General features: G+C 35.7%; 1 pseudogene; it reads left to right on the top strand.

Annotated features, from left to right (window-relative positions):
• Positions 1-8,928: 8,928 nt before the first annotated feature.
• LOC125611473 lies at positions 8,929-19,512 on the top strand (annotated as a pseudogene).
• The last annotated feature ends 5,340 nt before the right edge of the window (positions 19,513-24,852 follow it).

Here is a 24,852-nt window from a genome sequence, read left to right as displayed (position 1 = left end):
AGGAGTATTGCAAGTTCAAAGCCAGCCTCAGCGAATTATCAAGGCCCTAAGCAACTTAGCAGGAACCTGTGTCTAAATAAAATATTTTATAAAAGACTGGGGGGTGTGGCTCAGTAATTAAGGGATAGGTTCAATACCTGGTTAAAGAAAAAAACAGGGGTGGTTTTACAAGAACTTCTTATTATCATCCCTCAGCTGGGTTCATAATTATGCAACCACATGGACTCTGCAATGCTGTCATTCCCAGGTTCACAGGTATTAGAACAAGGAGGTTCCTCTGGTTATATTTAGTCCAATGTCCCCACTTCAAATGAGGAACCAGGCACCTGGAGAGGGCAAAGGCTAAATGGTTTGTCTCAAGCTACTGAACCTCAGAGGCAGGTACACACCTACCTTTCATGTTCTTACTCTAGTGCCTCTTCCTGCCTCTCTTGTGAAAAAATGCTGTTTTCTTTGGTTCTTAGTAACATAGCATTTCTTTTAAAAAGAATCTGAGACAACTCAGTCTTTTCTTCTCTGTGATGGCCTGGATCCCAACCAGGTTTTATGTAGGTAAAGTATGTGACTATCACACTCTTCAGAAGGCGATGAAGGTCAGCAGAGGATGAACTCCATGCTCCATTGACCCACACAGTGCTCTCTCCTGGCCACTTACTGCCCTTCAGTTTTGTAAATTTCTCCCTTGTCTGAAATCCCAACACTGGAACACTTTCTTGTGATAGTCTCCAACCAAAAGGACATGTGAGTGGCAGTGATTGATGATTTCATAAACATATATGTAAATTGTTTGTGAGTTCCCAGAGGACCCGCTGACCCAAACCCAGATTTCCTGCACTTCACTGTGAACCCTGGAACCTGTCTTAAGTTGGGGATCACACACTTCATTCAAATTTATTGTCTCTGGTCTGCTTTCTGTTTTGTTAGAGTGCTCAGGATTTTCAATGTTGCAAATCTCACTAGCTACACCTTGGAAATAAGAACACCCAGATCAAAAAATAAAATAAAATGTTGTAGTTATTCTTATCTGAAATACAGGAAATTTGCATATGAATTAGATAGTAATAGGTCAGTTTATGACAGTAGGTTTCTTTTAAAAAATGTACATCTCTTGGGCTGGGGTTGTGGCTCAGTGGTAGAGTGTTTGCCTAGCAGGTACAGGGTCCTGTACCACATAAAAATTAAAAAATAAAGGTATTGTGTCCAACTGCAACTAAAAAAATAAATATAAAAAATATATATATCTCTGTGTGTATAGGTTTTATCATAGGTCTTTGCTATAACTTATACTGTGCTTTTTATATAGTTCTTGTATTATAAATTTTGTAAGAGATTTATAATTCATTACTTACTCTATTGTAATTTATTTATTTGTTTATATAAAAGATGCTTTTTTTCTTTTGTATTTTATTTCTTGAATCCTCAATGACTCTGAATATACAGAAAATTCTTAAGACACCTGATATATCTTTTTCTTGTGTTGGAATAAGGAAAACTCAGAGACAAAAAGGGATGGCATGGGCCTCAGTCACATGTGGTAAAAGAGCCAGGTGCAATCTACAATTCCAAGATAAAATAACTTAGAATTCTCCATTTACACAATCTTTCCAATAAATAAATGCTAACATTTAAAAACTTTTTTTGAAACACAATTTTCAGACAGTGCTCTTTTTCCTTCCAACTGGGAGGCTATAAGCTGCTATGAATGGATAGTTGTGCTCCATGATCACATTAATTCCTGTCCCTTGGGAGCGGAGGCCATGTCTGCTCATGGAAGTTAGGCCAGGCAGGACAGGGTGGGCCTGGAGTAGACATAAGATTGCAGAAATGCCCCCATGAATCTTCTGCTTTCCACTTATCAGAAAACTGGATTTATTTCTTATATTCCAATTTTAGTGAGGAATCTATAATTTTATGGGAGATAATATTCTACAATTTTATCTTTATTCCAGGAGAAATAAGAAGTCATCACAGAATTTATTTTTTATTTGGCTTTGCCAAAAAAAAAAAAAGAAACATGATGCCAAATGGTAAATGATAAATGTGGGTTTTTTGAAAACAGAGACCTTGGATCACAGCTCTTAAATGTGTTGGCATATTTGCATTTTTGGTTACTAAACAGCTTCCTCCTTTCAGAAACATATTCCCAAATTGCTAAGAGAAAAGCCTTGGTGATTTTGAGAACAGAAAATTGGTTCCTTTGATGCACTCTGAGTACTTTTAACATAACTGAACACCTGGAAATCAAAAAGAAAAAAAAAAGACTTAATTCTTGGAAAACTTTTCTTGGTACTTTAGAAAGGTGGTTTCTTAATTTTCACTTATTATTTATAGAACCCAGGGACCCTTAAACACCGAGCCACATTCCTACCCTTTTTATTGTTTATTTTGAGACAGGATCCCACTAAGTTTCTTAGGGCTAACTAAGTTGCTGAGGCTGGCTCTTAACTTGCAATCCTCTTGCCTCAACTTCCAGAGCTGCCTGGATTTCAGAAAGGTGGTTCTTTGACCTGTAGGCCTAGCTTTTTTTTTCCTTCTCCAACATTTTTCATTTTCCTTTGTCAATTTCCAGTGATTTAACCAAATTAGAAAACAATTTATAAGATCAATTCATGAGAAAACTTACAAATAATCAGATAATACAAAAATCTATATTCAAGTTATTCCAAAGGAAGCCAGAAGGCATAGTTGCTAAAGTGCTGGTCAGGTCATGAAGCTTGGGAAGAGGCTGAGATTTTTTTAAGACAATTTGGCCAATGTCATAGTGTAGGCTGTATCAGAATATTTGCAGGAGAGAATAAATTCATAGCAACTCTTCTTTTTAAGTAACTTTTTCTATTTTTAGCCTAGTAACAGAGAATGAATGGGCATACTTTAGAAAAATCATCTTGAAATCAACCTTATCTGTCTCTGCCTCATTCTTGAAGAGATGGTTTTCTAGCTGTAAATTCTTTTAACTTTTGTTTATCGTGGAAGGTTTTAATTTCATCTTCCATCCTGAAGCTTAATTTCGCTGGATACACAATTCTTGGTTGGAACCCATTTTCTTTCAGTGTTTGAAATATGTTATTCCAGGATCTTCTAGCTTTCAGAGTCTGTGTTGAAAGATCAGCTGTTATCCTGATTGGCTTACCCCTAAATGTAATCTGCTTCCTTTCTCTTGTAGCTTTTAAAATTCTCTCCTTAATCTGTATGTTGGGCATCTTCATTATAATGTGTCTAGGTGTGGATCTCTTATGATTTTGCACATTCGGCGTCCTGTAGGCTTCTAGGATTTGGGATTCTGTCTCATTCTTCAAGTCTGGGAAGTTTTCTCGTATTATTTCATTGAATAGATTGCTCATTCCTTTGGTTTGGACCTCTATATCTTCCTGTATCCCAATGACTCTTAAGTTTGGTCTCTTTATGTTATCCCATATTTCTTGGATGTTCTGCTCATGGTTTCTTAACAGTCTTGCTGAGCTGTCTATGTTCTTTTCCAGTTGAAATACTTTGTCTTCATTGTCTGATGTTCTATCTTCTAAGTGTTCTACTCTGCTGGCAGTATTCTCAATTGAGTTTTTAAGTTGGTTTATTNGAGTACGGTGATTGCACAGCTGGCAGAAGCCCGCAGAAACTGCAGCGCTGTATCTTTGCGTTGCTATCTCCTCGTTTCCCAGCGCACGCTGCAGACTCTAGCCGCGGGGCGATTTGCTGAATAAGCAGCGTGACCCTCCGTGCGGACAAATCTCTCTCGTTTGAGCCCCCGTAGCTGATCCTCGTGCGATGGAAATCCTTCTTCTAGGTTTTGGAGCACCCCAATTTTGCTGGAAATTCCTAACAAGATAGCTTTTAGCCGTTCTAACTCGTCATTCTCCCGCACAGTGACGCGGTACACCGAGGTAATGCTCTCCCTTCGCCGCCATCTTCCTCCCTCTCTGCCTCATTCTTTTTTTTTTTTTTTTTTTTTTTTTTTTTAATATTTATTTTTTTTAGTTTTCGGCGGACACAACATCTCTGTTTGTATGTGGTGCTGAGGATCGAACCTGGGCCGCACGCACGCGAGGCGAACACGCTACCGCTTGAGCCACATCCCCAGCCCCTCTGCCTCATTCTTATCCTCAGAACATGAAGGATCCTTCTGTAGGTCTGGGCTGCTGGATATGGAAACAAAATCACTTTGTAGATGTTTTTTATCTTCCTTGTAAGAAAATGGATTGATATGATTGAAAAAAATATATTGCCTGTAGATGGCCCATAGTACTGAAATTTGTTTGTTTCACAAACTACTCAAAGCCAAGGTTTTGTATTCTCATTTGTTCATTCACTCTCTCTCCAAACATGTACTGAAGATGGCTTTGGTGTTAAATGGCGGAGATAAAAGGGTAGATAACACAGAGGTTCAATACTTAAAAGATTCCTGGCTTGAGTGTTAGATTTTTCCTTGATTGGGTTGCACTGTAGTCTTTTTAGTTTGTTGAAGATTCTGGGTTGACCTCTTTTCCTTTCTGTATTTGTGTGGAACTTGTTACTTATAAAGTCCACATAAGCAGTATGAGATTCTTGGAAAATTGGGAATGGAACCACCATTTGACCCAGCTATCCCTCTCCTCAGTTTATACCCAAAGGACTTAAAAACAGCATACTACAGGGACATAGCCACATCAATGTTTATGCAGCACAACTCACAATAGCTAAACTGTGGAACCAACCTAGATGCCCTTCAGTGGATGAATGGATAAAAAAATAGAGCATATATATACAATGAAATATTACTCACCAATAAAAGAAAATAAAATCATGCCATTTGTAGGTAAATAGATGGAGTTAAAGAAGATAATGCTAAATGAAGTTAGCCAGACCCAAAAAAACAAATGCCAATGTTTTGTTTGATATAAGGAGGCTGATTCATAGTGAGATATTGAGCAGGAGCATGGGAGGAATAGATGAACTCTAGATAGGGCAGAGGGGTTGGAGGGGAAGGGAAGGAGCATGGGGTTATTAATGATGGTGGAATATGATGATCATTATTATCCAAAGGACAAGTATGAAGACACAAATTGGTGTGAATATACTGTGCATACAACCAGAGATATGAGAAATTGTGCTCTATATGTGTAATAAGAACTGTAATGCATTCTACTGTGTCATATATAAATTAAAAATAAATAAATAAATAAATTCCACACTCAGGATGACCATCCTAATCCAAATATCAGAATTTTTTTTAAAAAAATTAAGACTTTAAAATGAAATAGCTGTGTTTCTAGATATTTTGAAGAAGTGATATTAATATCGGATAGGAGTTATTACATTTGGTTGAAGAAATTGATGAAATGGCCCAATATCATCCCATTACAAATAAAAATAATATAGGTAACTTTTTGTGGGCCCAACATCATGCTAAAGAATTTCAATGCCTCTGCCATCGCTCAACACCCCTATATAAGAAAACCTCTCATTTCCTTTTCACAGTAAGAACTAAAAAGTTCAGTTACTTCCTAGTCACAGGACCAGGAAATGTGGCAACTTTGGAGATTCAGTGAGACTCATCATTCCAGAGCACCTGGTCTGGACCATTATAAGATTTTGCCAAATTAGTCCTGTTAATCATATTCTGAAGATTTCCTTTTTCTCTAAGTTGTCTTTACTGGAGCAATTTGACTACTTAGTAACAGATCACAATTTATATTATTACTCATTAGGTAATAGATACTCAAGAAATGAATCTTAGTGAACTTCTACAGAATGACAAATGATTCGGACACCATTCCCCTTAAGTTTCTTTATGTGTTGGCATCAAATTTTCTAGAAATACTGAATCTTAGAACTACAGCAGCTGTACTGAATAATATTACTCACTTGTATAGTTCAGACCTGCTTTAACAGCTACAAAAGGTACGATAATACCCACAGGTTAAGATCCTCTGAAGAGCAGTTTCGATGCTCTAGTTGCCTTAGTGTGTCTTTTCAAGTCGAAAGGAGCAGTTCTTTCAGCAAGGGATTGTTTAAGAGATCATCATTATGCACTTCCATTCTGGAAGAGCTCATTAAATCTCTTATCACTGGGAACTGGACTGTAAAAAGAAGATTGTAAAAATCAAGATTTTTATCCTTCTACACCTATAAATCACAAAATACTAGTGAATTATGTTGAATATATGTTTATGAAGTATTTAACTCTATGATTACTATGATTGGTTGTCTTTGAAATTAAAGAAATAGTAAATATCAGTTTCTTCTTATAATATGTACTTTCTTAATTGATTGGTCTACAAAGTTAAAAATTATATTGACACAAATACCAGTTGAGAAACAGTGTTTTGTTTTGTTTTAACCTTTACATTTCATTAGGAATTTTGTCCGTGCTTCACCTGGATTAAAAACATGCATTGCTTGTCAATATTCTAAGTCATCTCAGATCTGAGTGTCTATTGGGAAACCTCATATGGTGGTATCCCTGGTTATTATCTCTTCATGAAGCAAAAGCAAGGCATTTTCCTATTAATTATTATTTTATAAATTTGTAAAATAGTATAAATTATACAGACCTCAACCCAAGTAATATTTACTAATCTATATTAGATTTTTTTCTTTGGTTTATTTGTTTTACCAGAGCTGTTTCCAAAAAACAGCATTAACTGACATTTATTTTAGGTTCATATCTTCTCCATGTTGGCTTTGGGGTCAGAGAACTGGAAGACCAGCTTTTCATGGAAGAGACTGCACAAAAGCTGTACTATGAGGTCCCTGTATTGCCTGCCTTTTGCCCCTGTTTTACCATAAGGTAATCCACATATTTGGTTATTTTGGGAAAGAAAGCCACTTAGATTCTTGTACTTTCTTTATGTTTAAATTCAGCATGTCTTCATCTCTATCACAGAACTAATATTTGCATCCATGTTCTGATCCAGATTGGTTCATGCAGATAACACATGGAGACCTGAGATGGCTTTGAGGGCCAGGTCTCCTGTGACTTTTCTGGTCACTCTGCCTTGAAGAGTCAAGCACCAGTTGGAAGCTACTCTTTAGCATGAGCTGAACAAAAAACATTTGAGACTGAACATTCTGTCAAAAGCTAGAATTCATGTGTCTTGCTACTACTGATGGGAAAAATATGTTGTACAACACAAGGAAAGCGTTTCCACTCATTGACTGCTGATAGTGCTGTTGATTCCACTGACACTCTTGTCATTCTCTTAAGATAATTAAAGGACCCAAATCTTTAACATTATTTGATTTGCTCAGTCAGAAATCCTGTTGTGAGCAAAATTAACTAGGACCAGAACACTGGTATCTTAAGAATTCCAGACCATGATGTTAGAACTAGAATTTGAAGAACTCAGGGAAACCAAACTCATCTAATGTTTTTGGTATGGGTAGAATCACTGTGGAATTATAACGAGATCGTCTTCAGTGGTGGAACCAAACTTGTTGTCACAGGTGAATATCAAAAGCATACAACATTTCCAAGGTAAAGGAGGGAAGACATGAAATGCTTCTACTGGAATAACAGTAAGAATGTTGGGAGAAAATTGGAGAGTGGCGGGAGTTTAATGTGGAAATCTTAGGAGAGATTTTAAAATAAATTCTTAGCTAACGTAGGTGATACCTATACTATGATAGGATTTTTCTTTGTGGACATGTGAACTTCTTTAAAGTGCTCTTATATAATGATATTATTTAAGTGTTGGATAGTGGGACAAATTTTATTATTACATGTAAGTCAGTGATAGACTCAGTGGAGTGGACACATTCCCTTTTCTCTTGGTTAAACCTGTTGGGGAAGAGAAAGAACTTTGCAGGTAGGACCACCTGGATCTCTGTTTCCCTCAGAGCTTAATGAGGTTTGGCAATCATTTTGCCTTCAGTTTCCTAATTTAGAATAAGAGATAATGATATGAACCCAATAAGGTTATGTGAGAACTGAATGAGATAATGAGAAGAAAGTTCTTGGCACATGGCCCAACACATAATAGGTTCCTGGTAAATTTTTCTTAAATTCAAAGGTAAGGTGAGTATCATCTCCACTATAGAGAGATTATTTGATCCAATAATATTTACTACAGGATAGAAATTCTCTAGAGAATTCAAGTATACTTCTAACTGATCAAATGGAAGGTACTTTAACATTCACTCACAGGAAAAAAAAAAAGAATCTAGAGGGGTTTTTTTTGGAGGATTTTTTTCATTTGTTAATAAAAATAACACTTAAAATGTGTTTAAAATTTTTCTGCTTAAAACATGTCTAACATGCTTTGATGTTTAAACCTTTATTTCAATTGAGTATATCTCCTACATCAATAATAGTTCGTCCTATAATTTAGAGCCAATAAGATAACTCTTTTGCCAATATTTGTTAAAAAAGAAATTTAAATTCATACAGAAAATGGTTAATACATGAAATCATTAGAATCTTGTCAGAAATCTAAAATGCATACTAAAAATGAAATAGCTTTTACAATTATTTGATGAAAGAAAACCAAACAAAACCTATATTTAAGAAAAGTCTCCCTGTAGTTTTGAAATATAACTTCAATAGTTAATTCAGTCAATGTTTGGTAAACATGAAATTTATTTCACTGGATCTTAAAATACAAAGTAGGCAGTATCATTAGGCAAATGCATACACAAAAATGAATTGAATAGGCATACTGATTTTTTTAAATAAAAAATTATGTAATAGCTATTTTATTCATTATTCAAATAAAATATGATTTCTGCCATTTTATGTATTGTGGAAATAAATTTGGCCCTGAAAACACTCTTGTACAGATATTTAAATATAATGCTTTAAAATAGCATGTAATGTAAGAATCCAGACCATAGATACTAACTGTATAATAAAATACACTATTTAATGCTTAGTCAACTGTTACTAAGAAAGTTATGTAAGTTCAAGATTCATTTTATCCTGAAAAGCATAAAATTTATACTGTCAGGGAAAGAGGCATGAGGTAATAAAAGAAAAGTTTTCCAATCATCATTTGAGTTTTAATTTTTTTTCTTATTTTTATAATGAAACAGTAGATTTCCCTTGAAGAACCACACTTTTCATCTAAGTCCCTTAGATGAAAATTAGAGTACTTAACATATTAACTTTGACTAAAATCATACAAATATAATTCACAATTAAAGTGACAGTGCATTATTACAAACATAAAAGAAAACCTACTTCCTGACCCTTACTCATTTGAGAAATAAGATAAATAGGGTGCATTCCAGAATCAGCTAAATGAAGAATGAGTTGCATAGAATCACAGAACATGAGTCTGTGAGTTACATGTCCAAAGAACAGAAGAGACAAAGAATGGGCAAGAGAAGTACTTTAGAAGGGAGCACAGAGCCTCATCTAGAGAGATCACTAAAGTAGCCTGGCTGTCTTCCCCTCCCCTGAATTATACCTTAACAAAATGTTCCACTATCAGAAAATAAAAGAGAGAAAAAATATGTGAAGTTATGAACATAGAAAGCCTTGTTCATGAACAGTTAGAAATCATACCCTCCTTAATATATGGAGAAAGAATAAAGATCAAGTTTCCATCCAGGCTTTGACACTCCATGGCTGTGACTTTTAACAAGTTACTTAACTTCTTTGCATATCTGTTAAGTAAGGACAATAATAAATACTTTGCAACCTCTGGGTGATGAAAGGCCATGGTGGACACTAATTCAATGGCAACTTGTTCTCCTATTGATATGTGCTAAGTTATTGCAAAACAAGCAATATTTATGTTTCTCCAATTATTCTTGCAAATTGATACTCTTTTTAATTGATATTCCATTTCCTTCACAGAAAAAAAATCTCTGATGCAGACACTTTCCCGAAGCCCACATTTTTACTCCTCCAGTTGCTAAAATAAATCATCATAAGTCTGGGACATATCTTTGTCTTCTTGAGAACTTTTTCCCTGATGTTATTACAGTATTTTGGAAAGAAAAAGAAGGGTATAAGATTCTGAAAGCCCAGCAGGGAAATACCATGAAGACTAAAGATACATACATGAAGATGAGCTGGCTAATTGTGACTGGAGGTCAATGGATAAAGAGCATAAGTGTATTGTTAAACATGAGAAAAATGAAGGAGGAGATGATCAAGAGATTCTCTTTCCTGCAATTAAGAAAGGTATGTGCATCTTAAATGTAAACATAAATTTCCATAAAAAATATTTTAAAGTGAATTGTCCACATTTTCAATCAAGTAGTAATGAAAAATAAGTGTAAATATTTCCTAAAAATCATATTTCATGTTAGCATAAATTGCCTGTTATTTTCCTTATTAAAGTAAACATAGAAAAGTTTGCCTTAAGCTTTCTCAACTTTTGTTTTCTAATATTTAAAATATTAGAATCACAGAGTGTATTTTTAGAATTTTATGTATATTGAATAAAATAACATATATGGAAGCATGTAGCAAAATGTTAAATGCTGAAAAGTAGTTTCCACTTTTTGATGATTTTATTTGATTTAGAAATCAGAACAATTACATGACTTTAAGAAATGTTCTACCATGTAGGCAAGTCACAGACTTCAGTCTTGCCATGCACAAAGTTTAATCTACAAAAAGGAATGCTTGGTTACAAAAATGCTGCTCAGACAAGAGTTGGAACATAGTTCAAAGAGCAAAAAATAAAAATAAAAAAGAAATAAACTTGGCCACTGAATTTTGTGGTGGCTGAGTTGTTCTGATTTTTATTTTATATTTCACTGTTAGACAAGATTTTCTAACTTATGGTTGAATGAAGCTAATATGTATGAAGAGACTCCATTTCTCTGTGATGCATATATTTCTTGCCTTTGGTAAATGCACCTACATAAATATTTCCTGTTTTGCTAGCATACCTCAGGCCTGAGTTGGAATGTGATGAATAGTCTAGGATTAGTGTCCACAGTAGAAAGCGCTGCAGTCTATAGAGAATCTTCTTTCCCTATTACTTAGGACCACATATGACTCAGGCATGATGTCCCAAAGGAATCCTTTGGATGTAGTGAGTTACACATCCACACAGCTGGGCAGAGGCATGTTTGCATAGAAACCTTGCAGTGGTCCAGTGACTCACTGTGTGTTCACAGTCCTGAGTGTTAAACAGCAGTCGAAATGCCCTAGTGGGCATGGGAAGCAATCTTTTTATAATTTTCCCAGTGGCTAAAATCCCCTTTGTGACAGTGAGGAACACACACATATCAAACTGGGTAAAGTCCTTTGACATGCACTATCCAGATTTCCCAAGTAAGACTACTTTCTGTAATGATCAATGAGGTCTGAACAGTTGTCTGATTTTCCCTAGAGGTATAAGCAAGATCAACTGTAATACTTTCAGCAGAAAAAAGATAGATTATGGATTCAGGTATTTATATATTTACTTATAGCCTTTCCTCGAACAAACTAAAGTAAGAATGCAAAGGCAGGTCCAATTTTCTATTTTCCTTGCTGAGAAACAGAGAGGAGACAAATATGTAAAGCACAAGGTTAACTTAACCACTGTGCTTACATGCCCAATTAGGTTCAGATTTTTCTAGTGATTAGGGAAAAATACAAAGAATAGTAAGTTCCTTGGTGATGTATATTATTCAGAAGAGAGGTTCTAGTTTAATAATGATTTACTAGCCTCTAAATTTTAAAACAGATTCCATTCATGGGGTTCCTGTTACTCCAGAGCTAAGGAGGGAGCTTCTGTCCTTATTGTTGTTCTATAGCACTTTTGTAGTCTTGATTCTTGATTTTTTTATAAACATAACACATGGAAGCACAAATGAATGAAGTGATTATTCTTAAGGTAGATAAAGTTAATCAGTTCCAAATCTGCAACCAACATTTATTTAGACAATTTAGGAAACAGAAACTTCATTATCAGAGACTCTGTTTTATTATTTTTACCTTAATCAGTTCAAATCAGTTCATTGTGATAGATGCTATCATTATTATCTTTTAGTGAAGAAAGTCACTTTAAGGGAAAAACATGCTTTCAAGATCCAAAAGTCAGTTCTTGAAAATATTTCAAATCCAAACATGAGCGTGTTCATATTTATATCTTGGGACTTACTCCAAAAAAGTCTATACCCCAACTCCATCTTTAAAAGTACAAACAGAAAACTCAGTGGTCAATTAAATTCCATACTGGAAATGAACTCATATGAACAAGAACACAACTAGAAGAAAAATAATGAATAAAAACAACCATTGTGACTGTTTTTTATCAGTTTAAAAATATATAATCTTTGTAACTTTCTTTTTTAAAAATTGCATATATGTGTACTCATATATATGCACACAATTATATACATACATATGGATGTATACACATATATATGCATGTATATGTGTGTATGTGTGTGTATATATATGTGTGTGTGTGTGTATATATATATATATATATATATCACCTCACGTCTTATGCAAAGAGCTAAAACTGTGACTTGACCACTCTTCCTATTCCCTGAAAGACTTGTGTGTAAATGCTGAGCTCCTAAAACAGGAAAAGGCCTTTGGCTAAAAATAATTAAGAGAAGATTTTTCCTTTCCTTTTATTTGACTATGAATTATTTTGTATATATTTCTATGGATTATTTTTAAAAACTACTTTCCTCATATACTTTACTCGAGAAGATGGACCATTTAACCAAGAACTTGGCACAGCAGTGTTCATTTAGCAGGTATTAAATTGTGTCAGATGATGTTCTCATGCTCAGAAACACCACAATGCTAGAAATTCATGTGCATGAACCAGAGACATTGGGGATATACATGACTTGGAAAGGTATAGCTGCTGTCCTCCATTCAGATGAGAAATTTCTTTAAATCAAACTCCTTTGAATGTGTACGATGCTGTTGTTGACTCAGATTGGATGAATTTCTTTGGGGCTCAACATTTCATGTCATCAGAGTGTGATGAAGCCTGGAAAACTGCCAATTTTTCTGCTTCTTATTCTATTGAAATGTATTTGTGGATCACTTGCTTTGGTTCGTATGCTGTGCAAGGGGCTGTGAATACAGAGGAGAAACACATCGTCATAGATGTACATTCAGGTTGTGAGAGAAGAAAAAGGAATGTAACATTTTTTAAGTTCACTTTTTTGGACACAACACTTCATTTTTATAAAAAAATACATATATGTATATATAAACATAGAAGTATACATATATAAATTTCAGGAACTTTATCATCTTCATGTAGACCCATAATATATGAGCAATATTAACTGAATTAGACAGCAGTTATTTTTGAAACAGTGGGGCTCACATTTTTAATGTGTATCTCTCCTTTGTCTCTGTGGACAAATTGAATACACTAAATATCAGATGATAGGGGTGAATAAATGACTGCTATTTGCTCTCCTTGCTTTTATTTCTCACCACTATGAATCCCAGAGAAGCCAATTTGAAAAATGGAAATGGTGAGTTTCAGAATGTGTTTGCCTTCATCTCATACCATATGACTTTTCCACTATTGATCATCTTAACTTTTGAACTTTCTTCATGTAAGGTAGAAAACTCAGAATGTCTGGTTGTTCCAGAATAGGCTGAGTGGCATTTTATATTATTCATGATTTCCTTTACATCACATTAATAAAATAAATTGCCGAAATTGGTATGAGATTGGTAAATTAGCGGATACAGTGATATGCTCTGAAGCATTTCCACAAAGGGAATTTATTCATTGATTTGTCTATTGTTTGTATGACTGGGGAAACATGATATCAGTTACTCTAGTATTGTTTTTTTTTAATTTAATTGATTTTATTTTTTTAAATATACAACAGCAGAATGCATTACAATTCATATTATATAGAGAGAGGAAAATTTTTCATATCTTTGTATATAAAGTATGTTCATGCCAATTCATGTCTTTATATATGTACTTTGGGTTTTTTTGCATTACAATTCTTAATTACACATATATATTACAATTTTTCATATCTCTCTATATAAAGTAGGTTAACATCCAATTTGTGTCTTCACACATGTACTTTGAATATGATGTCCATCACATTCCACCATCCTTGCTAATCCCCTGCCTCCTCCCTTTCCCTCCCACCCTTAGAATTCATCTATTCCTCCAGTGCTCCCCATCCCTACCCTGCTATGAGTTAGCCTCCTTATATCAGAGAAAACATTCGTCATTGTTTTTTGGGGATTGGCTTACTTCACTTAGCATTATCCTCTCCAACTCCATCCATTTACCTGCAAATGCCATGATCTTATTCTCTTATTGCTGAGTAAAATTCCATTGTTATATATGCCACATATTTTTTATCCATTCATCCACTGAAGGGCATCTAGGTTGGCTCCACAGTTTAGCTACTGTGAATTGTGTTGCTATTAACATTGATGTGGCTGTGTCCCTGTATCGAAAAAACAAATAACCCAATCAACAAATGGGCCAAGGACCTGAACAGACACTTTTCAGAAGAGGATATGCAATCAATCAACAAATATATGAAAAAATGCTCATGGTCTCTAGCAATCAGAGAAATGTAAATCAAAACTACTCTAAGATATCATCTCACTCCAGTGAGAATGACAGCTATTATGAACACAAACAACAGTAAGTGTTGGAGGGGATGTGGGGAAAAAGGTACACTCATACATTTCTGGTGGGACTGCAAATTGGTGCAGCCAATATAGAAAGCAGTATGGAGATTCCTTGGAAATCTGGGAACGGAACAACCATTTGACCCAGTCCCTCTCCTTGGACTATACCCAAGGGTCTAGTATTGTTTTTTAATTGGAGATAAATAAAAATCTCAACCTCAATCTTTGTTCATAGGATTAGAAATGTGACTTGGCCTAGTTTTCTCTCCCCAGAAAGAACTGTACTAAAATGTTCAATCCTGTCCTTTAACAAAATTGGCAGTTTCTAAGCATAATAAAGACATTAGGAGATTATATTATCTCTACAAATTACTTTCTCACATTTACATGAATTATTTTTACAAAATAATTTCCACATGCCATCATTGAATCTCCTTAACCTACTTTGAATTCTGGCCCTGCCACTCACTGGAATGGCTCTTTAAATTTTATTTCCCATTCATTGTTTGGGTACTTGCACAATACAACTCATTTAAGTGTGAATGAAGACAGAAAACAAGGTAATGTTTGTGAGGCATTAGCATATTGCCTACCAAACAGTGATCAATCAATAGGTACCAATTTCATGAATATTGGTGTCTCATGTCCACAAACATCACACCTCCAAAAAATCTCATGCTCCAATCAAGAATAATGGAGAAATGCATGGTGTAGAAATATTTCTCTAAATCATACTCTTTCCTTCCACTGTTGATTCTAGGAGTGGTTGGATTATTTTGGGTTTCAGCATTTTGTATCAGCCATGTGTGCTGGATCCTATAAAGCAGCCAATTTTCCATTTATTTTTTTCCATTGGATATGCATTTGACTATCACCTACTTTGGAGCACACACTGGGTGAGGAGCTGTGAATACAGCAGAAAAACAGACAATCTTGGATATGATACACTCTAACTGTGATAAAAAGGAAAAAGTTATCTGTCAGAAAAATCAACAGCCTTGTATGCAAAAATGTAATATAGGAATGATATCTACTGAATTGCATAGAGTGAACCTAATTACATTTGGTACACATTTTAAATGATTTTCTCTGTTCTTGACAGACACATATGTATTTATTTATATGAATAGTAAGTGTGTGTATACATACATTCATACACTTTTAAATAATAGAGGAATTATTGACTAGTACTTGCTCTCTTTTTTTCTAGCTGTCACCACTATTAATCCCAGAGGAGCTGATCTGGGATTTGAAAATGGTAGGTTTTAATGTATATTTATCTTTATCTCATGCTGTAGCATTTTTCCCTCCTAATCATCTTAACTTTTGAATTCCTTAGCTTAAGGAAAAGCCACAATAGCTGGATGTTACAAAGTAGACTGACATTTTGATAAATCCATAATTTCTTGGAGTCATAGTAGATAGATACAACTTTTGTCTCAAGTTTTATTCAGAGAAATAGAGATGTGACTTTTCCTACCTTCTAACATAAGAAATATTGCACTAAAATACTCCCCCCCCCCGTGAAAATGGGCTAGTTAAAAGAAATAGCTCATGTGCTGAGAATAATTAAAATAAAATTGTCTACTACACTATTTATACTTAATTTTTAATTCATAATATGGAACCATCCACAATTCAGCTTAATTATCTCATTTAGTCTTATTTTCCCAGATGCAGAACATCTACAAAAACTTTCAGGAATTAATAAGTACACCACTTAGGGTAACATTGGAGTAATTATATTTTAGAAGCTCATTGTTTTAAGAAATATAATGGTTAATTATTAAAATGTTTGAAAAATTTATGTATAAAGGGTATATGAACTCTAGATAATGATTTTCAACTTATTTTAATGCACCTGTGTTGGTTATATTGAAATATTTGCAGAATTAAGAACATGATCTTAATAGGTTAACCTTATTTGGGATTTAAATGAGATAATGCACACAAGGCATTTAACATAGTTTGGCACATCAATGATCACTCATCAGGTATTAGCTTTAATTAATTTTGTTTATCTCTCCTATATCTTAGTCAATGGATTTTACATTCAAAGTACACCACAAAAGGAGAGTAAAAAAAATGGGAATGAATAATTGATTAGTATTTGCGCTCTCTCTCTCTCTCTCTCTCTCTCTCTCTCTCTGATTCTGAAGCTTTTTTGGGAGATAAAAACGGTTTTAGTGTAGTTTGCATAATTTTATGCTACAGATTTTTCTGCTCATGATCAGCTTTATTTTGAACCCCCTTACATAAGGTAGAAAAATCAGAATGGCTGGAAATTGCAGAATAGAGCCAGACTAATTTTAAATTAATCCGATATTTCTGAGATATTGTATTATCATAGCAAATAACTTGTTTTGGATAGGATGGCTGTAAAGTGGAAGATACAGTGGCATGCTCTGAGTTATTTTAAAAAATGGACTTCATTTATTTGTGTGTCTACTTTTCCCTGTAGTGACTGGGGCAAGCACGATACAAGTTACTTCTAAATTTGTTTATTTATTTTTAGTCTTTTGCTAGGTGCTAAGAACACAAGTGCTAAAAAATGTCACAGAGTCATTTTACACACAAGGCCTTGGGTAGGGTTCTACATGCACTTTTGTTCTTAATCCTCAGAAAACTTCTATGCTGTGACTCAACTATTTTTCTCTCATTTTACAGATGTTAACAATGAGCTTAAATTAATGAAGTTTTTTGCCCATGCCACATGTCTATAGCAGGTGTGTCAACTCAAGCCATCAGATAGAGTTCATACCCTTACTCAGTTTCCTATTCTTCTTCTAAAGAGAGTCCTAAAACGAGACATTCCAAAGCCAAGGCTCTGAGACTCCATGGCTACATGGTAGTAAGGGTAAGAATAAGGGTTCAGAATACCACAGACTTCGCTGTACCTCTATTCTCTGAATGACCAGTTACATAAATGTGGGTGAGTGACTTCCATTCTGCAAGTCATTCTTTGATCATTTTCCAATTGGCAATAATTAAACTAAACTCAGAACTATTGGAGAGGCATAGATCCAGGTATGAAATATCTAGAACAGGTTCTTTTAGCAGGTTCTGAATAAGTACCAGTTTCTAGTTCTTTTTACCTACACATGTGCAAAAATCCCTGGTGATCATTCTCCTGTTTCCTATTTCCCTGGGTCTCTGGACCTCAGTTGCCATTCCAGAAAAGGAGAAGCCGTAACTGCTCATCTAGCGGAGAACATGATGTCATAAGCACATTTCTCAAGGGCCCTTTCTTCACCAATATCTAGATTTGTTCAGTTCTGAGTCTACAAAGATGGAACTTGTAAAAATTGAAATTTCCACAAGAATTGTCCTGGCTTTGTAACCCGTTGAAGAGCCACTGTGACTTACTACCATTGTATTAAAATAGTAATTGAGATAACACATTTCTTACCAAACTTCAAAGGACATCAGTGGCAATTATCCCAAACTATCACAGCTAAAATGAGAGATATGTGGAAAACACATGTGAATGAGCCACAGCTATCATACATCGCTGGATATTTTCAATAATCAATTTCTTCTAGTGCCCTCTTATTTAAAATCTCTCACCCACTCTACTGGGAAAACCACCAAATTTTCTTGGGTTGTACAGTTCCTATATATCTCATTTCATTCTCTACGTGCAAAGCCCAGAGGCTTGAAATAAACAAGCTAACTAGTACTTAAGCTTAACCTCTGGGATGTTGGCTGTACTTCCATACTGCAGAATCGCAGGGTAGATGAGAGTGTATTCTTTAACATCATGTGGCTGTGACCATGACCTGGGCCAGACACTTCAAAAATGCATGCAACAAGCAAATTCCTTCTTTCTTTTTTTATGATTTAAATTTTTATTTTGATATTGCTATGAATTTATATGCAGTTGTAAGAAATAATAGAGAGGTCCCATGTTCCCTTTATCTAGTTTCACTAATAATAAGTTTTACAAAACTGTAATACAGTATAACAACAGAGTATAGACATTGACATGGTCAAGATACATTTCCATCACCACTAGTATCTCCCATGTTGCCCTTTAATCTCTGTCTGCTTCCCTCCTGTCCACTACCATTAACCTTCTTAATTCCTGAAAACCCATCTCCATTCCTATAACTTTGTCATTTCAAGAATAGGATCACATAGTCTGTAACCTTTTTAGAGTTAGAATAATTTTATGCATATTGATCTAGGTTGTTGCATGAAAAATGCCTTCTTTCTTTGTCCTCACTTCATCTGCAAAATGAGGATGAAAATAAACTGTTTCTTGCTGTTATGGAATCTTACAAAATTAAATATCACTAAAGTTTTTATACAAATTCTCAGCATACTATTTGGCATTTTGTTAGTGGATAGTGAATATTATCTATTTTATTTACTTAGAGACATATTGAGGGTGAAGAGAAACTAAAATGTAGTTTCAGACATACATTTATCTTTCACTGGACTCAAACATTAAAAGCAAAACCTTACTTTTTAATATTATGAAGTTTCTAAGTGAGTATGGCAGAGGTTGTTAATGGACTTGACTTGCAAGCTGAGCCTTGCACTGGGTGGTTTGGGTGTGAGTGGTAGATGTTGACCTTTGGGGTTTGGTAGGGGTGGTGTCACTTCAGTGTAGGTCACCAAAAATAAACATCTGTGGCACCCTCCCCCATGAGGGGGCCTTTCCTGTCAAAGAACAGGTGAAACTAATTGCCTGACCTCTCTTAGATGCACTGAGGCTGCAGCTCACATACATCTCTGCCTACTGGACCTACCTCCTCCTGCTGCTCAAGAGTGTGGTCTACTTGGCCATCATCACCTTCTGTTTGCTTAGAAGAACAGCTGCTGGTGTCAATGGGAAGAGCTCCTAACAGATGGTGGCACAATACAGTCATCTTCTCTTCATAGTTTCTTGTCTTGAACAGAATCTGCTGAGGACCTGATCAGCTTGCTGCTGGGTTCAGACTTCTTCAGTTTTCACATATAATATTCTGTCATTATTGCATAAAGGTTTTTCAAACCAGTGAGCCAACTCAGATACTTTACTTTCTAACAAGGAGCCCTTGGTAGCCCGTGACCTCTGGTACCCACAGTCTTTATTAGCCCTTCTAGTCAAATAAATCATCAAAGCCTTGATGGGGACAGCAGTAGCTTCTAGCCTTAGGTGTGTAGAGTGATGAGAAAATGGGAGAGCAGTGACTGAGATTGGGGGTCTCTGATGATTTCATGATTGTGCCGTGCCTACTGCCTAGGAAAGTTTCTGTGCAAGAACACAGGTTGCTTAGCTACTATGGTAACAACCCACCCAAAAAGACTCTGTGCAAGAGTCTTATCAACTTTGACCTTGATCTCAGGTACATAGCTCCTAGATATAGATGACTTCACATAAGATGACCACAGTGTTTTACCAGCTCTACTACATCTAAGCCTCTCCCCTTAAGAGTAACTTTAAACAATGGACCTCTTTGAGTGCTACACAAAACTCCTAAGGGTGCAACTGTGGAAAAGCTACATTGATGTTTGTAGTCCTACAACTTTCTTGAGCACAAAAACAAGGTTTGCATAGTCTTTAACTCGATAATGAGACATATATAGATAAAGATTGCTGGCATAACTCTTCAGTCACTGCTTCTCCATCAGAGAGCAATGCTCCACCTGAACCCAGCTATCTTCATATATGTGTGTGTATGTGTGTGTCATTTTTCTAATCGCCTATAGTCCTGTGCCAGCACCCCAAGTTTGGTTGTGCTGGCAGCAGCACTTAGGGTTTTGTAACCTGAAACCACTAAACGCCTTTCCTTTTACACACCCAAAAGCAGCTTCTTTGCTTCTTTTTCATAATGGATACAATAAATATCAACAATTTATTTGGGATCATATGCATTTTAAATTGATGAAATTAAATTGAAAGTCCAAAGCGAGAAGCAGCGTGACAGCTAGACATGACCTCAAGCTTTTGTTGTTAACAGGGGTCCAACACCAATTTCCAATTCTGTCCCAGGGATGGGGGTCTTGGACTTTCCTTGGGGCACTGACTCAAGGGCCAAATAAAGACACATTTCTGCTCTTTTAAAGATCATACATTTAATTTCATTTGGTTGAAGACATTCACTTGAAAATAGGAAAACGTCTAATGTGACTTGGCACTGTGTGTGCTCTGCTCTGTGTTAAAGTCTCACAAGCAGCATGTTTCCTGGTGCACACTGTAAATGCTGCACTAAATCCCAATGGGCAGCGAAACAGAGGATTTGAGTCACTGGACCCTGAGGTCTTGGATTTCAATTCTGGGTCTAGAATGTAGTATCTGGGCGACCTCAGAGTCTTACTATCTCTATGCCATAGTGCCTTCCTATAAAATGAGGTTAGAATTCCCTGTGTCCTGGAGCTGTGTGGGTAAGGTAAGTTGGTAATGCTTGGTGCAGACAGGCAAGTCCTCCACCGCACTTGCAAGTGCTCCACTCTATGTTAGAAACAGCAGGGACCACGCTCAAACACAGGCAAAAGCACCAAGGAAGATCTCTGTTCTTACTTCTCTGCAGGGGATGAGTGGGATGGAGCAGGGACATGACTTCTACCACAAACCAGGCATTCCATGAACCCTCTGAGTCTTTTTATGTAGGCACTTTATAGATTGGAAAATTTGTTTTCCCTTATGATCACTAGTTTTTGAAGTAATGCCCATAACTTAAAGCCAGGGAGACCCAGACCCAGAGTCTGTGTATGTACGCATGTGTAATTCTACAATATTATGTCCTTCTTTCACCCATTTAAACGAAATCAAGCATGTGTGTTACCTCTATACTAAAGGCATCTTCCAATGAGTGAGAGTATTTCCTTAAGGGTTTGAGTGTACCTGTGTTTTCTCTTCATATATATACCATACCACTGTTTTGTCACTAATTTATAAATTGTCTTCTTCTTTGGATAAAACTGTGACCTATTTTGAAATCACCATAATTTGTCCCCTTGTTATAGATGGAATAGAATTTCTGCTTCCCTTGTAAGTGTGCATCCATGAATGACAACTAACTGCATTGTTGGAGAAGTGGGCTGTGAGCCTGATGTGCTCTCTCTGCATATAGATTATGTTCTGACTTCCCAGGTCCTTCCATAGATTCACTGGGCCCAGCAGTCCTCACAGTCACCATTGGGAGCATTCTGAAGTATCCAGTTGTGTTTCTGAGGCATGAGGTAGGATATGCCTCCTTCTTGGCCCAGTCTTTTCCACCATAGCACAACTGCCCCCATGTAGAGAAGCCCCATGTTGGGGTGGGAGGAATCCTAGACCAGAAGTCACACTTCACAGCCAGTGAGAACCCTGATTACTCAGTCTGGCCCTAATTAGCTATACCATTTGCTCTTTTTAATTAAAGTGATGCCTACAATTTATACATACTTATGAAAGCATGTGATACTTGATACACGAGTACATTGTATAATGTTTAAATCAAGGTTAACATCTATTTATCTATTTATCTATCCTCAGACATTTATCATTTTATCATTAAAAATCCTATTATCATTTTGTCATGCAAAATCCTTTTTTTAGCCTTTTGAAATATGCAGCACATGATCATCATTCTAGTTGATTCCCATACTGCCTTGGTTATCCTTCTTTAGAAAAAAAATGTTCAAATTAAATCATTTCAGATTTTTAGGCAAAATTACAAATTCAAGGATTGACATTCAAATGAAGCAATAATAACAATCATTTAAAGAGTGCTCACTATGTACCAGATACTGATTTAATTGTGTGTTACCCCCAGACCCTCACCATGCTAGGCAAATGCTCTACCACTGAACTACAAACCCAGCTTCTCCCAAGCACATCTTGAAATACATACAATTATATCTGTCTAAAGAAGGGGAAATTGAGGCACCAAGGCCTAAGTAGCCTTCCAGAACTAATAAGCAATAGAATTTCCAACTAAACAGACTGATGTTAGGAGCTCTGCTCTTACATTCTTTATTGTTTGCTCGTAGAGTAAAACCTATGACTTTTCAGTAAAATCTCCATCCTCATAGGAATTGTGAAGAGAGGAGCCTTATCTGTTATATTTCTTTTCTAAACTCCTGTACTGTTCTTACTATTAGAGGGTTAGAGGACAACCACCCATACAATTTTTCATGGTGGGAAGACTTTTACATACTGACCTTCCATCCACCAATAGGCTGTCTGTGACTTGAATCCGTGTTACATGGCTGGATGAAACAAACAGGAGAACAGCAGGTTCTACCCACAGGTGTTCGATGGCAAAATGTAATAAAGGTTTGTAAAATTTCACAACAAAGACAGTATTTCTCAATTATCATTCATGGAAACATAGAATTTCATATACTTCTCAATTATATATATATATATATATATATATATATATATATATNTATATATATATATATATATATATATATATATATATGAAATGCCATATGTTTTCAAATATTTAGCAAAGAGAAAATTTCCAGACAACAATTCTCAGAAAGCCCCCCATAACGTGTTCACTTCATTGTTCTGAAATTATTTTCCCCATGAACTTCATTTTTGTGAAGGCTCTTTGTCTATCAAACAGACCACACTAAGAGTACTAGACTTTCTTCATTGTACTAATCAAGGTCCCATATAGCTGTCACACCAGAAATTCAGATTTCTAAGACATAACCAGAGATAATACACCAAGATAATATAATTCATCCAAAAGGCTAAAAGTCAACATTTTCATGAGACATAAACACTTATGTCACTGAATGAATGGTTCCCATCATCTTCTGTTAGGCTAGTTACTGGTTTGCTTTTTGTTTTCTTTGACTATCGTCCACATAGCATCAGGAACTCCACAGGGCAGTCCTTGGAGTTTGCATTTGCAATGGAAAAGCATTTGAACATGGGGACGTCACTTACAGAAGGGGGTTTGCAGGGTCGAGGGTTTGCAGGGTCGGGGTTTGTGCACGTCTCTAGTTTGCAGAGCATTGGGTTTCTGTGGCTTCAGGGAGGAGGTGGGGGAGAATCAGCTGTTCTCTGAGCCCTGAAACCCATCAGCCTGGCCTGGGGAAGGAGAGCAGATGGGGAGAGGGGTTCAGTTCACCTTCTCTCCAATGCTCTCAACTACAGCACTATACAGAAATTATGCCATACCAAATCTCAAAGACCAAGGGTTAATCACACGTTAATCCTAAAGTTAATTATACCCAGGAATAACAAGTAAACCACTATGCCAAATATGCCCAATTTTGAACATTAAGTGAGTCCAGAGTTCACATGATTCCAAGTCTGACTGGAAACCTGCTACCCTGTCCATTTGCCTCTGGGTCTCTCTGTCTTCATGGGAGCCCTTGAGAGTCACTGAGGCATGAACCTTATCACAGGCAGGGTACAGGAACTTCAAAAACTCTTTCGGTATCTATGAACAGCCAGGATCGAGGCCAGCAAGTGACTAAAGTACCTTCTCAGTTACAGGACAGCTAGCTTAGATTGGAATCCACAAGAACCCATCAAGGAGAGATAACAGTACCCGTGTGTGTGTGTGTGTGTGTGTGTGCCAAAATTATGTGCAAAGATGTTCATTCAATATATTGCTACATATAAAAGAGCCACATTAACACAATTGCCCAATAAGAAATTAATAAAATAAAGGAATGTCATTGGATAGATCAATATGCACCTTCAAAAAATGAAATTCTTTTAAGAAATGAAAAATAATCATGGTAACAAATATAATATACATGTGTATATAAAGGTATTATTGAAATATGTACATTATTAATTTACTTAAACTTTTAGGTAATATATTCACATTCAAAACATTCCACTTGAAATTTCTGTAAGTATGTATGTATGTATATATTATATGTATATATATGTATGTATAACATATGAATATATGTATACATGCAAAAGTATATATATATATTTATTCCCATTTCACCTTATTTCATAAAGTAAATATACAATGTACATTATTCTGCACTTTTTTATTTATAAATCTGAAATCTCTTTTGAGATCAGTGCATTGGGATGTTTAGAGAACTAGAGGCATTTTCCATAAAATATTATATTTCATCAGTTCTCTCTGATAGGTCCTTGGTTTGTTTCAATATATTCTCACAGCAAATAACCAGTTTTATGTTCATCTGCACATGTGCACACTGGTAATTTTGTTAGGCAATGCCATTCTATCCTTCACAGAGAGCCCCACATGGCTCTTCTATCCCCATGTATATGAATTTATGAGCTTGCTGCCAAGCATCAGGAATTTGCTAATCTGACAGGTGAAAAATAGGATCTTGTGTGGTTTTAATTGCTTTTCTCTTTCTCCTTATGAGTGAAGACAAACATCTTTTCATATATTTCAGATATTTGTATCTCT

Source organism: Marmota marmota, unplaced genomic scaffold, assembly GCF_001458135.2.
Source record: "Marmota marmota marmota unplaced genomic scaffold, marMar, whole genome shotgun sequence".
In the NCBI taxonomy this organism is placed as follows: domain Eukaryota; kingdom Metazoa; phylum Chordata; class Mammalia; order Rodentia; family Sciuridae; genus Marmota; species Marmota marmota.
The sequence above is the reverse complement of the archived record's forward strand: the minus strand, read 5'-3'. Positions and strand labels throughout refer to the sequence as shown.